The following is a 12,624-nucleotide window of genomic DNA, read 5'->3' on the forward strand; positions in this document are numbered from 1 at the left end:
TATCAATCTATGTATCTTCAATGCCCGTCTGGAAATACGATTTCATGTAGGACAAAATACAAAGCATTGCTAATTTAAGTCACTTCCACTCATGATGGATTTAAAACAATAAACTGAATTACTGTTTGGAGAGAAACAGGCAATATTAAGAAAATATAAATCAGACAAGGCAAACACTCATTTACCTTACTACCATGCACGCGGGTTCTTTCACAGGTGCGACGCTGTATCACACTTGTAAACATCCTCAAAAGCCACTTCCTACAGCTAATGGCTCCACAGCCCTACCGGTTTCTGCATTGCGTTCTTAAATGCTGATAACTACATTGGTTCTGCGGGTTAACTCTTGTTTGCAAAAACTTCTGCCTTGTAAATGTATGATTTACAAGTCCGAGCAACACCTACACAATCTGACAGCAAGTTTCACAGTTTACTTGGGACAGCAAATTCCCCACACACCATCCTTTTAAATAAGGGACAACGTCACATCTCAAGATATTTTGAGGACTGGGTGTCTAAAACATATTATAAACCCACACTTTATCAGGCACAGAGGTATATATTTCCAGGGAAGTGTTAGGCCTCGATTCATTTGCCATTCGCCTGGCTGGGGCCCAGCTTCAATGGCAACCGCAGCTGACCCAGAGACTAACACAGAACAGGCTGTTTCAAGAGCCTCTGCTGCATTGTAACAGGTGAAAACCTGGAGCTTTTAGCAAAGCAGTTAGGCATGTATTTATCTTAAAACCACACTTCAGATTCACTGAACCCGGACTTTTAGTGAAGCTTTAAGTATGCTAAGTGCTTTGAACTGCAGAAATCGACTACATCCTACCTGTGGGGCAGGCAGGCTGCTCTGTGGTTATCCAGCTTGGGCAGAGCTGCTGGGCGGTGCGTAACGCCACACCCCAGCCCCTCTGCCTGGGTCGCTGGAAACCACAAGGCAGAAGGTGGAAAGGGAAATTGAGAAAACCTCAGCATTACTCAAAAGCAGAGAGAAAACAGCCAAGATGTGCACCCACACCTGCGAGGCGGTTCAGCATCCTTCGCTGCAGCCGAGGTACCAGCTGCTGACAGAATCTGTGCACAGCCCTGGACAGGGACATTGGCAAAGACTATCCTTCTGAATAAAAGCTTATTTTGCTAGAGGTTCTCAGCAAAAGCGCAATGAAGCAAATCAAGAAGAGGCAAAGAGGTGACGTCCCTGCTCTGCCTGTTCCGTTCCTTTTCATAATGGCCAGATAACAGGTTTTAATTTTGCGTAATATTGACTTATAAAATAAATGCATTCTGTGGTAACACAGTAACAGAATTTCACATCCTACTATGCTTCTTTCTCTCACAAAGAGAAATACTTATATCGGGATTCATTACTAGAAGCGCAGTATCTACCGGACACAGTGCCATGAAACTACAACTTGCTCCTCAGTTCCCCATTCGGAATTTCTTCCGCAGGAAGAAATACATGCCAAATGTGTTTAAATGAAAATCCACCTGCTTCCAAATATTTTAGATCTCAGCTGAGGTTACCAGTGCTAGCATGGAAACAATCTGTCAATGGCCTTTTTGCCCCCATTCGATAGGAAGACACTAAAAAATGATCCTTGATAAAGGCCCCTGTGTGTTGCCATAGTACAAACAAACACCAACAAGCTAAGCAAGTTCATTTTTAAAGGATAACTTGAGTGCGATTCAGTAAAAATAAAACACAAGTCTGATTTTTTTCTTCAAGTCTGTGAACTGAACAGGTGCCGATTCCCCATCTTACTGAACAAACCATGTCCTTTCCTGCCAATTTTTTCTCGATTGTTTCCTCCCCGCCAAAGCAGGGCCATGTCTATGGATTGTAAACACCGAACTGGGCTTTACCCTACAAAACCTGGCATGCTCATGGCACCAACGTGGCCACAGCTGCCTGTGAAATCGGTTTTCCCTGGAGAAAGGAGTACTGGTCCCACGGACACAGATGTAGGCTGCCCTTTGAGAACTTCATCTGTCCTGTAGAACTTTGAGTCTGTTTGAAAGGCTTGGGAGGGGAGAAGGAAGACGCCGGCAGTAGTTAGTTAACCCCAGCTCTGCCTGGGAGGGAGGAGGAAAGGCATGTCAGACATCAGGGAAGCTGCAGTTTTGGTACCGCTTATTTTAGGCACAGACCTACCAACTTTTCCCTTGCACCCCCATGTACCGTTGGGTCCCTTTTGTCCCTTCGGACACGTAATTACTGTTCTGCCATCTGGGCCTGTACGCGGACACCGGTGAGGTAATCCACCAGCAAGCCAGTCCCAAAGTGCGCTCCCTCCGATACCAGCTATTGAAATTCAAAGCACAGATTAGCTAATCGGGTCAAGCCCAAAAAAAATAGCGCTTTGGGCTCATGTGTCACAAATCAGTCTGGTCGCCTTTAAACAGCGCACCAGATTAGAACAAGCACCCGAACAAACCAAAGCGGAAAACCCGCCGCTCTCTAAAGCTGGTTTCTAAAGCCCTAACAAATCGCTCCATCTTTCACTCATTTAAACTTTCCAAATGAGGGTCAATACGGTCCCGAGCATCCAAATGCTAATGCGCTTAAGTGCGCTTAAGCAGCTTTCCAGAGTGAATGGGCCAAAGAAGGGCTCGAAAAGACAAGGCAGAGTTACTGTCACTGTCAAAAAGTCATTGTAGCCACCCCCAGAGTGGTTGCAATTCAAGAAATTCATGATTTCTGTCTCTTAAAGGCATCTGCTTGAGAACATTTTTTTTTCTGAGCTGCTTTATCTCACAACTTCAGGCCCGCTCTAAAAGAAAAAACCCCGCGATCGACTCTTGAGAACCAATACAGAGAAAGGACCCACATACCTTATTGCTTTCAAATTTCACACACACAAAAAGTTACCTTATTCACAGACAAAAAGTGATTGGGCAAAGGTTCATTTCTTATACAAGCTGGAGCACTCCTTTTTTCCTCCTCCTTTCAATTCCTACAAAGTCGTAGTCACCCAAGCAGAAAACTTTCAGGAACATGTGCCTTTTTAGACAAGTCTACTTATGAAGGGATTTTTTGTTGCTGGTAAAGAAAATCAAAACGCTATGAAAACACACTGTTTCTTTTTGCGTATTCCCTCAAAGGTACTTTTACAAAGTCAGAACTGGGGAAATCAGTTACCAAAACTCTACCCAAGCTATCTTTTTAAAAAATCTTTTTTTCTTTGGAAACAAGATTTGGTTAAAAAGTTTTCAGGAGAGCTGTGGTCAGAGCTGAGAGAGAATTGGGTATTCAGCCTTTGCTTAGCGAAAACAGACGTGTCTTATTCCCATTTTCACATGCGCTGTCCACTCAGGTAGAAGCTTCATAATATTTTTTAAATAATCCTTTGTGATAATTTATGTGTGTCAAACTGTAAAACATAGCAATAGCTCCTCTGGTAATTGCCTTGGAATGTAATAAAAACGTACTGCTAGGCAAAGCTAGGAGTGAAAGTTTTTTACATTGACAAGAAACAAATCTGTTATTTCTTCTAAACTCTGCATTCTTCAGAAACTGAAAGCCTTTTGATTCACAGCATAAATGCAACCCTCAAAATACATCTGCTCCTATATATACCCAACACATTGAAATGTTTTAGACTGCATTTCTGCATTTTCTTACAGTAAAAAAGGGATAAAGACATTAAAACAATTGTGTTATATACATAAAACATATATGCACAGTATTCTATAATATATATTATAGAATTGCTTTTTATATTGTGTTTATACGGAAGAACTCTGGACAGCTGTGAACTGTCCTGCTGTTTCCTGCTAGCACTGCTGTTGAAAATGGCAGCTGATTTTTCATCGATTTTGCTCTTCTGCTTTCTGAATGTCCTTTACACTCCTGAGTTCACCTCTCAATGTGCAAGCTGAATTATTGCATGCTTGTAACTACTTCAACAATTTTTTTGAAAAAAATTGGTATCCAGGCACATACAGACTCAAACTTTCATACTACCTCTGTCTACTGATTCTAAAGATGTGTGTTATTTTTCCCAATGATTTAAATACTCTTCTCAGGACTTATTATCACTCTGAATTCTTCTAAAAAAAAAAAAGAAAGTAGAATATATTAATTGCTTTCTTATAATTAAAAAAGTTCAGCAATAGTTGCAATTGCAATTTCCAGTAAGCCACATGGATTGAAACAGAAGTGTTTCTTGCTAAAAGTGACAGAAGCGAAGTGCAGAGTCTGAAGAAAGCTAACATGAGCCGGTTGAAATAAGGTCTCGAGCACAGGAGCAACAAAATCAATTAAAATCAAGAGATCTCATTTTATTCCAGTTACATACTCTGTGGATTCTGGCAGGACAGAAAAGGCAGAGGTACAGTTATGACAGTGAAATACTTCTGAAATGCTGCTCAAAACCCAAAATCAATCTGACACTTATTAAATTAGGATAATCAAATGCTTTTTTATTATTATCTGGATGCAAATTGGATTTGAAACAATCAGCGAGGTAAAAGGCTTGCTACTTCAGGAATAACAGGAAGATCTGTCTTGTTTGGGCTCCTCCTTACCTCTGAGGAGCTGCTAAGATTTCCTGGGTATTGGGAATATACTAACAGTAAATTCACCAAATCATGTGATGTGAGGGAAATAAAATTTGCAAGTACGAAAAACAAAGTTAAATGCAATTTTCTGAGTCAAAGGAAGTTGTGCATTTAGCTACTGGATAGGTAACACTGCACTTCTAAACTGTTATCTGCCATTAAATGGAGACTTATTTTAGCGAATTCTTCACAGCCATGCAGAGGTATTCGGCCATACAGCTGCTGCAAACAATTAGGGAAAATACAGAGCTAAATTCTCCAATGTAAAGCACACACTTTTACTTGAAAAAATATCCCTTGGACTATATATTAACTTGTGTTAACTTCAACTGTGTGGAAATAGCAATAATGTCTCAGAGAAGTTACTATGCTTTTAATAGTAATAAGCTTCCAGGAGCAGGAATTGAACTCAGCAGTGAGATAAATGTTAGTTGAATAAAGAACAAATTTTAAAAATTATTAATGAGAAGCGACTTAAATACATGAAATTACTTTCTCTTTGAATATTCCCAGAGGAGAAAGCTCATGCCCAGGGGAGCGGGAGCAGAGATGGTGGAGGTGCTGGGTGGGACAGAGAGTGACAGCCTCCTGCCCTGCTGCTTACGTAGCACGTGTTCGGTCCCTGTCCCGATGGCAAATCAAAGCAACCTACGTGGCACTGCTGCCTGTGCTCGTTTCAGGTCTGGCTGAACTTCATGGGCAGTTTACAGCAGCCCCAGTTCTATCCCCTGGGAAAGCTTGGCCCAGAAGCTGCCCCAGACCTGTAGTAGTGCTCTGGTCTCCACCACACGACCCTTTAGCCGATTTGTGGCAAAGGGACAGTTTGGTTTTCAAATAACTCTTTGGGTAGCGTCCGTGACAAACCAAGCTCAGCACTAAGACCCGATCTTCACGCTCACGTTCTCCCGAAGATCTCCTGCTGGAAACAGCTTGCATTTCTTTGGGCTCGATTTCACATCAGATGAGCTAAGCTCACCATGAAACGCATTTTCCTGTCCAGAAACTGAGATCACTCATGACAACGTTATCGAAGGGTAACACTAGGCAATGCAAAACCGTTTCCATGAGTTTTTCAGGTACGCACCGAGCCAACTGGGCCAGGGTAACGGCGCAGCCTCTGCCCGGCAGTACGCGTGACGGCCTGCGCTGCTGGCGACGCTCCTGCTGCTCTACCAGGGCTGAAAACAATGCCCAGCTCTTATGGAGCTCCCTTTGCAGGAGCGGGTGAGGTTCCACCGGCCTGGGCAGCAGCAGCCGCGGTCCTGGCCGCGCTCAGCCCCAGCCCACCCTCGGCCCAGCAGGGACGGGCGCGGGGGTGGCCAGCTCGGGCCGTGCGCCGCAGAACAGCCTGCCCAGCCCCAGGCCTGCAGAGACCTCCGAGGCCGCTGACCATGCCCCCCTGCCTCGGCAGCTTTCCTCTGTGCCAACAGCTGGTGGCAATGACGGCTCTCTTTTTAATTCCCCTCTTCAGAAAAGCATCTGAATTAAGTCCAAAGGGCCTCTGCCTCTCAGATTCTCTGAGGTTACATACCTAGAAGAAAGTGTCAAATGCCCAACCTTACGTTCTTGGAAAGAACGTGCTATTACAGCTCTGTCCCAGGAGACAGGACCACCAGATTGCAGCTATCAGCTGCCTCTCAGCATCTTTTTCACCCAGAACATCTACTTCTGATGGCAATTGAAAGAAATCCCTCTTGGCATTTGTTACGTGTTTAGCAGCAATAAAACTCAATCTGTTTATTAGATGCTCTGCGTAACCTAACTCAGCTACTTAGATGCTGTGCTTAATTTATAAACCTCTGATGTTTCAATCCGACTTGCCTGATTTTGGCTAACTATCCTAAACATTGTTTTCTGATGAAACCAAGCAGTTTGTCCAGTCAGCTGTTATCTGTACGTGTACCTTTACTCTCCCCAGCCGTTCCCAGGAGTGCCCTTGCTGCTCCAGCCTGCTGGGGACCGTGAGAGCGGCGCTGCCGGACTGCAGCCGCTGGACGCTCTGCCCAGCGCAGCACTTCCACGCTGCCTTGCTCACAACAAACAGCACGCCTCAGAAACACTCCCATGCAGTAACTGGTTCCACCAACTAGCACTGCCAAACAGAGTAAATGTGGGAGTCTGCCCTTTAGATTAATGGGGAGGTTTGTAAAAATCAGCAGTGGGACATGGCTCAAGGTCAAGGCTCAGCCTCTGAAGAGTGTGAACCTTCACCTTCCACAAAGCAGACTTGCAATGGCAGTTATGATCTATGCAATATACGAGGCACACTCCATACACTGCTCAAAAGTACTTTTGCACTGGACTTCTACTAGCTCACCCTCAGAAACGAAAACTGGAGCTGACTTTTACAACATGAAGTGCTGGGCAATTCTGAAATCTAATCTCTTATCTACCTGAAATCTATATGCCTTTGGGCAGACACTAGCTACTTATAATCACAAAGTGAGAAATATAGAACAAAACGTTTTTTTCCCTTCCTATCACGCCTTAAGCAAAGAGGGAATTTGAGACCTGGAACAGGAAAGCAAGTTGCATGAGGCAAGAGTGCGTTCTGGGCTGCCAGCCCCTTGGGCCTGAGCTCTTGCTAAGCCTAAGCACAACTGTGAGATGGATGTGTGCCCTCCATCTCGTCAAATGACCACACGTATGTACAGCAAAGTGGGAGAGATGTCAACATTCTTCCACTGTTTCCTATCTATGGGAAAAGAACATCCTTCCTCTAAGTTAACTTTACTTTTTAAGGGAGCAAACGTGTCAGGAAAATAATTTCCAGTTCACTGTATCTGTTCTTCTGACCTGAACAAGTTGGGAATTGACATTTGCTGTGTTAATAACAGGAATGGGCTGTACAGTGTTATGGTGAGTCTAAAACTTGGCGCATCAGGTGATGCCTTGTGGATGCAACATGTGGACAATTTCCTTACTGTATCTGGCCCCCTTCTCTGTTTGTCCAGCCTCCCTGACTTGACTTGTTTTCATCCTGCCGTATCTTATTAATTTCTCATCAATGTACTCCCTGTGTGGTTCCACATCATTTGCTCCTTTATTCACTTTTGAAATGGAATATGAGTCCAGCAGCCTCTAAGTTCAAATAATCTTTTTTAGCTGGTTATGTTCAAACAGCTCAGAGAACCCTGAGGCAGGATTGCTGAATTGTCCTCCTCTCCCATCACTGCCTCCACTGTCATGCAGCCTCCAAGCAGTTGGCTGCGCCAGCACCTTGACCCTGAAGCTGGGCTGTGGGGCTGTGGCAGGTTCCCCAGCCAGCACGCTGTTGACTGGCAGGCCTATGCAAACCATCACGGAGTTCACCTATTTCCAGGAGCACTTATTCACACATTAAAACAAATGCTTTTCAGATAAAATGAATGAAGGGTATCTTTGTAAAATACTGTGCAAGGTGTGGACCCAAGGTTTACTATTCTCCCTGACAAACGGTAAGATGGGTTGACAGACCAGTATGTGTGCGACACATACACCACACCAAATAAGAAGGGCGGCAACACATGAAAAACAGCTGTGGGGTAAAGGAGTCAACGTGGAGAGCGGGAAACAGGGTGGCACGTTCTACTACTGCCTCTCTTCAGCATCCCCGGTAAGGTAGCCTTGCGTCCTCTTTGGTGTGGTTTCTGATGGTGTAAGAACGACGGGTTTGTGCATTACAGCAATACTCAGAATTCCCTCCAGGACACTGCCTCCACTGAACGGGTCCAAAGCCCAGCTGCTGACCGAGAATGGATTGCGATGCAGCCCTCGACCAACTATAGCGATCTGGCTGATCAGAGAGGAGAATTTGGAGGAACAGCACTGCCTGCGGATCCAGAGGGATTTAATCCAGCAGCAAATGCTGACCTTCGGCTCATTTGACACTACGGGGTGTTACGGAGCACCAGTGAGAGAGGGCAGAAAGCTCTGCCAGAAACGCAGCTTCCATGGTCCTCCTGCTCTTATGGACGACGATCCATCTGCAGGGGATGGGGGCCCAACTGGGCAAACAACCAGAATGCCTATTCTACGGCGTTTCTGAGACACGGACGAAAATTTTTTCCTTAAAGCAAACCAGGATTCAAGCATGCTGAGAAATGGAGAGAGCTCCCAATTATGCAGAGAGGGAAAAATGCAAGTTTAAAAGTGTTAACGCAACATCATTTTAAAGCTAACATCTGTGGACTAGTTTGTGAAGTGCTATTCTTTTCGCTGTATCTTTAAGTGCTGTTAAATTCATTTGTCACTAGATCGAAAGCCAACAGGCTACAAATCTCCCAAGCCTCTCTCGCACTGAATAGTGACAGGAGTATTCTGTTCCGCCGTAGAAAACATTTGTGTGCGTCTCTGTCCAGAGTCATACATGCTACTTTAACTCATCTGCCTCCCCATTCTCTCCAGCCCAGGAGGACAAATTGCTCACTGTGGCTCCCTTTCAGAGGCAGTACAGCGCGCAAAGAATCATGACTGAGCAGAAACACAAGAAACAGGCACATAAAAATTCATCACTTTGGCCTCCTGACCTCTTGCCACTGGGTTTGGCAAACCTCGTCTCAAAAAGTAGCACCAAGGGAGAGCTAAGCAGACCGGCTGAGTGAAATTACTGACAAAAAATATCTTGGACACAGGAAAACCCCACCAGATGCTTCATTGTCTTTGCAGAGAAGTGGTGCTGAAAAAGGGGGTGATCTACCACATGGCATATTGGGTGGAATAAGTAGTGCCATTGTTTCAGAGCAGCTCTGTCACTTTACTGACTGCAATACAAAGAGGTGTAAAGCAAGATTTAATCCTGACTTTTTAGTCAGCAGATTAAAACCAATCATGCCAGATGTCCACAAGACTGTTTAACATACAGAAAGCTTTTTCATACTCTACAAAAAAGTGAAAGCTGTAATAACTTCTTCTTTATTTCCTCTAGAGAGGCCTTTTTCACTCACTTTTAGTCAGAAAAAAGGGAGATGTTGTAATGGATTTTAAGATGTGCTATTAATTTTTACTCTAGCCTTTGCTCTTTTCCCTTTTGAGACAAAGCTAAACAAAGTAAATTCTTTTACCCACCCAAAATCAGACAGGTATGCCAAAGAAAACTGCTGGTATAAAGAAAGATGTGATTTCAAAAAGAATTTATACTCGTACGACCAGAAATGGTTATCATCAGCAATATTCACCACAGAAGTTAAAACTCCTCTCCATAACACTCGATGCGATGCAAGATACGGCAGTGTGGTGGTCAGCAGGCTGATAAATGAAATTATCACCGTTTCCCCCCCAAACGGAACCTCTGCTTGTGTGCCTTTCTGCAGAGGTGCCCCCTCGCATGGCACGTTCCCCCTCGGAGGACGCTCTGCTGCCCGCCTTAAACAAGGGCAGACGGACGCGCAGCAGGTTGGGGGCCGAGGGGCCCGGCACAACCCTCGGGGCAGCCCTTGCTGGACGCAACAGAGACCTCGCAGGGACCAGGGGGCAGCGCCGATCCCGGCCCCGCAGCCCTGCGGGCAGGTCCGCACGCAACCCCGCTGCCAGGGGACATCGCCGCCACAGTGGCTCCTGCAGCAGGACCCAGAAACCTGGCCGAGGTCAGCGGAACCTGCGACAGGCTCTGCGACAGAAGTGCCAATACGTGATATTCTCACCTGAAAATACTTGGCGCTCTTACATAAACTCACCTACAGAACTAACTGTTAAACACTTCGCAGTGTGCTGCTTTCTTCCTTTTCTGCGTATGAACAAATTAATCTCTAAAAATATCACCACAAAGGATATAAATTCAATAATCACTCTACTTTTAAAACATGTTTATATTTTTTTCCTGCTATATTAGAAAACTGCAAAAATTTCTGCATATTAGTGTTTGCCCCCTGAATTTCCATAGCCAAAAATGTTGCTAAATTCAACAAACCCCAAAATGTATATCAGTTTCTCATATTAAATTGCAACTCATTTACGCATTTAAGAAAAAGAATTGACTTAATCTTTGCAAAAAAGCTGTAGAAAAGAATACATTCCCTTAAAATTCCGGTATTGGACTGATTTGTATGACATACACCATGGACTAGCTCAGAAGCGATATGGCAGCAAGATAACGCCTTGCTTGGTATACCTTATCTATCAATTGCCTACGGAAGAAAAATACAACTTACACATCTGATTTCTTTTCTTGTCACACACTTTAACAGAATCCTCATCACAAGCTCCTAAAATAAAAGTAACCATCTCATTGAATCGCTGACCTAAAACAGTACTATTAAAACCGTTCTCTTAATTTTAGATGCTTAATTTTAGATCTAGTCAGGATCTAAATGAAAACAGTGAAGACCACGTTAAGATCACGAACTAGCAAGACATTGCTTTAGTTGTACTGATGCCACGTTAAGGACTGACAGAACTTTTTGCTGGCTTTTTTATACTTTCAGAGAAACACACGTAACCTCCTACTACTGCGTTAATGCAGGCGCAAGAGGACGCTCTATTAAACCACCTGACCCAGCTGCATGTGTAACTGCAGATGTTCTTCCCTCCTGCCACCAACTGAACCGTTCTGCACCCTTTAAAACTAGGGTGCCACTTCTGGAATTCACAGGAGACAAGAGCGTCAGTAGGGTTTGGTTAGTGATGGTTTACAGATCTATAAACCACGGCCACAGTTACAAGCCTCGTACCATGCTTCCTTCCTGGAAAATGTATCTCATTAAGTTAATTAAGGTGCACTACTTGTCCTTCTACCATTACCATCCTTGTTGTATTCTTTGCAGGTCTCGTATACCACTGGTCATTTTGGACAGGCAGACACCTTCACTAACGTTTCTCTTTTCCCCAGCATGTTACGATGACTGAAAGGTGGAACACACTTGCTTTAAATCTTCTGGCACCTCGTTCTCGTACTGAGGCGATACGGGCAGGCACCGTAATGAAGATGATGGTATTTTCTTTCTAACAAAGTCCAACTGAAGGCTCTCAAGCTACCTAAGAGGAATAAGTCAACTAAGTGTAAATCCGACTAAGAGATTTCTGCCAGTTAAACTCTTACTTCACCAGCACTTATTCCACTTCAGAATTTGCACAATTTTGAAATTATAATTCCACTCCCTACTTCTGAGTTTCTTCAAGCAAGTCTTGTGGGTGGCCCTCAAGATACATTTTACCAATTTTTCATGCCCATCCCTCGAAATGTGACCCTGCTCCTGTGCTTTTATCTCTCTGACAACTTCACACAGGAAAACATGCAGCCCCTCTGATAGCATGAAATCGGAAACAATAGCCTCTGGAAACAAAAGGGAGTAGGGAGGCAGGATACAATCCAGGTCCTGGCTGATTTTAGGCACAAACAGATGTTCATAGGACCCGATACCCTGAGCAAGCTGAAAGGAAAACCTTGTAAAAGAAATGGACCTTAAAAACAATGTATTGAAGAGCTTTAAATAAAGGGAAAGGGAAAGCAATATGGCTTTCAATGATAAATCTCAGCAAAGAAAACCGAAGTGGCACCATGAATTTCAATGACGCATTTTTCTTTTTCAATGAAGTCTACAGCTCATTTTGAAATCTACAAATTGCTCAAATCTCGACTTAGTTTACAAGTCTCCCATATCCATTAAAAGGTTACAATACACACATTTCTCGTTCCTTGTAACTAATCACCATAGCTGGGAACACCCAGTGAAGTCCTGAAATATAGGCTAATGCTATTATTTTAAAAGCTGCTTATAGCTCAACAAAGAGGAATATGCTGAGAGAATCTTGATTGGAAAAAATCTTAGACTAGCTGTTGGAACAAATTACGTTCAATCTCCTTCTCTTTTCATGTGCACTATTTCAGACTCAAAGAGCCCCACGTAAAGAATCTATGAAGCGCTGTCCTGAATTGGACCCGGGTTCTGTTTCACAAAAGCCAATACGCACCATTTACAAATGAAACAAAGTGTAGAATCACTTATCTGACTGAAGTTTCTGCTTTTGTGATTAAAACTCTCTTCCTCTTTCTTGAAGAGCCTGCCATCCAAAAGGCCCTGTGCCATGCTCCAATGCACAAAATACATGTATTCATTACAGGAGAAAAAAAAACCCTGAAAA

General features: G+C 43.8%; 1 protein-coding gene across 1 annotated transcript in view; it reads right to left on the reverse strand.

Annotated features, from left to right (window-relative positions):
• The window catches only part of INPP5A (inositol polyphosphate-5-phosphatase A), a 247,016-nt gene that overhangs the window by 38,180 nt on the left and 196,212 nt on the right, over window positions 1-12,624 (reverse strand).

Source organism: Leptosomus discolor, chromosome 6 (genome assembly GCF_034619465.1).
Source record: "Leptosomus discolor isolate bLepDis1 chromosome 6, bLepDis1.hap2, whole genome shotgun sequence".
Lineage (NCBI taxonomy): Eukaryota > Metazoa > Chordata > Aves > Leptosomiformes > Leptosomidae > Leptosomus > Leptosomus discolor.